We start from the raw sequence: 3,937 nt of genomic DNA, 5'->3' as shown, positions 1-3,937 counted from the left end.
GAGGGAATGGGGGACAAAGACAGTGAGTCCCCTAGAAGGAGCGGGGTAGGGGTTTGGGGAGAAGAGGATGCATCTAGAAAACACGTCCTTTGTCTACCCAACCCTTCCAGGAGGCCTCAAGGGTTTGGGGAAAATAAATGCTAGATTCTCATACCTATTATATCCTGTAATCCTCTGACCGCTCTGTGAAAGGAAGATGGAAGTGTGCATCCCCATTTCACAGATCACGGAGTGAAGCTTGGGAGGAAAAATGCTCGTCCAAGGGCTCACAGATCATCAGAGGCGGAATGCAGTTTGAAACCAGACCTGTCTGACGCTAAGACTCTTTCCACTGAGAGATGCGGTTTCCAAGGAGGGAAAGTTTACTTGGTGTCTAGCCAGTATTTACCTAGAACAGGTCGTGCCATACTTACTAGGCTATAAGAGAAAGGATATTTTGCCTTTGAGTTTTTGTAAAAAGTGATTCTTGGTTTTTCTCTAATTAAAAATAAAAGATAAAAACAGGTCCTGGCCTGTGTGGCTCTCAGCTGAGCGTCATCCCAGGCACTGAAAGGTCTCCAGTTTGATTCCCATTCGGGGCCCATGCCCAAGTTGAGGGCTGGATCCCCAGTCTGGGTGCATAGGGGAGGCAACCAGTCGATGTTTCTCTAAAATCATTTTGGGGAAAATAAATAAATAAATAAACATTTAAAAAGAGCTTTTAAGCCCTAGCTGGTTTGGCCTGTGGACTGAAGGGTCCCAGGTTTGATTCCGGTCAAGGGCACACGCCCCAGTTGCAGGCATGATCCCCAGTAGGGGGCATGCAGGAGACAGCCAATCAATGATTCTCTCTCATCATTGATATTTCTATCTCTCTCTGCCTCTCCCTTTCTCTCTGAAATCAATGAAAAAAATACTTTTTTTTTTAAAAAGAGCTTTTAAAAAGCCAGTGTAGCAATTCTAGTACAGGATTAGTGGTGCAGGCTCACTGAGTTGAACCCCTCAAATGCGCACTGAATGTAGGGAGCCACCCACTCTGGGGGATGGCTCAGCTGGGTCGGGCTGAGTGGGGATGGGAGGCCAGGGTGGGGGAGGGGAGTCATACGAGGGGAGAGAAAGGCCAGCGCTCATTCCTTCCAGTCTGGGTCCCCGAGGAAGCCTGCTTGCTCTGCTGTGGGGACCCCTAGAGTTGTCTGGCTAGTGAAAACCGTCCTCTGTGGTGTGGGAATACCCCTGTGTCCTTCTGACAAGTTACCTTATGACTCGGTTGGCAGAGTTGGGTTCTGTCCCTTGCAACCTGTCTGTTTGGGCTGTTGTAACAAAATACCATGGACCAGGTTGCCGATAAACAACAGACATTTATTTCTCCCAGTTCTAGAAGCTGGAAGCCCAAGATCAGGCTGCCAGCATGGTCCTGTTCTGGTGACCGTCTATGTTATCAGCCAAGCTGGGACTTTTTGAAAGTGGAAGGTGCCCTATTAATGACGTGCCAGGTCAGCAGGCATAGTCCGGGGCCATCACTGGCAAATGGGGACATACAGGCACATGAATCACACAGTTCTCACCAGAATTATCCTGGGGCTGTGGTCAGTCTTCCCCTGCAAGGTCTCATCTCCCCATCCTCACCCACCTGGCACGCGGTGACTCTATTTGCATTTAGAAACAAATCAGAATCCATTTGCCAGGGGCAGGAGCCCCAAGTAACTCAGGAGGGGCTGCATTTGAGCACATAGACACCAGCCCAGCTGCTGCTAAGTCCCAGCTACATAATGGGTTTCCTCAGAGCAGCGCCATATCCGGCCCTTACTGGAACTGGAGGGCTGCTTTTCCTTAAACCGGGGAGGCTCACAGGTTCACAGCTCTAAACTTAATGTGTGAAAAGCCAAGAGGCCCGGCCGGTGTGGCTCAGTGGTTGAGCATCAACCCATGAACCAGGAGGTCATGGTTCAATTCCAGGTCAGGGCACATGCCTGGGTTGTAGGCTCGATCCCTAGTGGCGGGCGTGCAGAAGGCAGCCGATCAATGATATTCTCTCATTGATGTTTCTACCTCTCTTCCTCTCTCTGAAATCAATAAAAAAATACATATTTAAAAAGCCAAGAGAAATGCCCGATTCTCACAACCAGCCTCTCTCCCTCCTCCTCACCTCCACCGTTGTTCCTTGCTGTCTGTTACTCAGTTTCAGGCCCCCTTGCAGGCATCAACACGTACCCTGATTGCCTGGGTGCTGATTTAGGATCTCTCGTGTAGGTGACTCCAAGGCCCACATTCCCCTGAGCTGCAGCATCCTCTGCCACAGGCCCTTTGTTCCCATGTCAGTGGCCGCCTGTGTGAACCTGGGAACTCAGAGGGACTCGGCTTCATTCCGGAGACCTGCTGGAATGCTCCTCTGGTCCAGCTTCTCTTCCCAAGTGCAGCTCCTCAGAAGCCCCAAACCGCAGACAACTCTCTCCTTCTACAGATAGAACTATAGGAGTGGAGACTCAGACTCTGGAGTCAGAATCACATGTTCCAATCCCGCCGTGTGACCTTGGGCAGCTTAGTTGACTTCCCTGTGTCACAGTTTCCAGAGGGGGATGAGGCAGGTTAAATGGCATCAACCTCACTGAGCGGTTGTGAGGATTCGGTGAAGTAAAATTGCAAGACGGAGCCACACCATAGAAAGTGATCCTTTCTGGCATTTCCCACTGTTGTGAACTTGTCTGCTTTGTTCATTCTTCCCCGGGGACTAGCCCAGATGAGCAGTTAGTTCTTCATTGCTGTGGGCTCCCTGGGTTGCATATAACACCAAGCTCTTCTTTTTCGTATCACATGTGCCTGGGAATCAATTGCCTACACCTCTCTGTAACGTTTCTCATGTAGACATACAGCAGCACTGGTAGAGCTGAGCCTCCCTGAGAATTAAGAAGAGGCACTGCGACCTCATAGGCTCATCAGCCAGGGGCAAATGCAAGTGCGTGAAGCAAGCCTGGTAGGAAGAACAGTGTAGGATGATGACAGATGGCAACTTACTGTGGGCATCCATCAGGAAGACGATCAAGAGGGGTGGGGATTGGGGCAAACAAGGAGCAGTTCCAGCTGACTGTCACCATATTTAAAATGGAGGCTGCTAGTGCAAGGGGCCCAGTGGTGCCAGATCTTTGCTTATAAGTAGCTAAAACGCTAGATTTTATGTTTTTTTTTTTAAAAAACACACACACACCACAGGAAATGCCATCAATGTCAAAACCAAAATCTGTGAATATGTTTGGTTACATGGCAACGGGGAGTTGAGGTTCCTATCATACTGGCCTTAAAACAGGGAAATTATCCTGCAATGTCCGAGTGGGCCCAGTAGAACCACCAGGGTCCTTACCAATGGGAGAGGGAGGCAGAGAGTCAACAGGAGACGTGGATGTGGAAGAAAGGCTCAGAGAGACGCACCGTGGCTGGTTTGAAGAAGGAGGCCACAAGCCAAGGAATGTGAGTGGCCTCCGGCAGCTGGGAAAGGCAGGGACCCGGATTCTCCCCTGGACCCTTCGGGAAGGAACGCAGCCTCTATTTTAGCATCGTGAGGCCTGGGTCAGGGTTTCGACCTCTAGAAGTGTAAGAGGATGGATCTGTGCTGTTTTGCATCACTAGTTTATGGTAATTTGTTACAGCAGCAACAGAAAACAAAGGTATCGCCGAAGTTTTACAAGAAGCCAGGTGAGGCAAGCAAACCACGTGTTGGCTGTGGGGAGTACCTGTGAGCCACTTCTGATGTAGAATCACTGAATGACACGATTTTTTAAGGTGGAAGGATTTCCATGACCTAATCAGTGGCTGGGAGGTGACCACAATCACATCGGTGTGACTCACGCTGGGGACTTTGGTTCCGAGGACAGGACTCATGCCACTGTCTGAGCAACCACAGAAGGCAAATGCAGGTGAGCTAATGTTGGGTAGGTCCCTGTCAGTGTGACATTCCCATTATAAG

The sequence above is a fragment of the Myotis lucifugus genome, unplaced genomic scaffold, assembly GCF_000147115.1.
Source record: "Myotis lucifugus unplaced genomic scaffold, Myoluc2.0 scaffold_333, whole genome shotgun sequence".
Classification (NCBI taxonomy): Eukaryota; Metazoa; Chordata; class Mammalia; order Chiroptera; family Vespertilionidae; genus Myotis; species Myotis lucifugus.
This window is presented reverse-complemented; position numbering follows the sequence as displayed.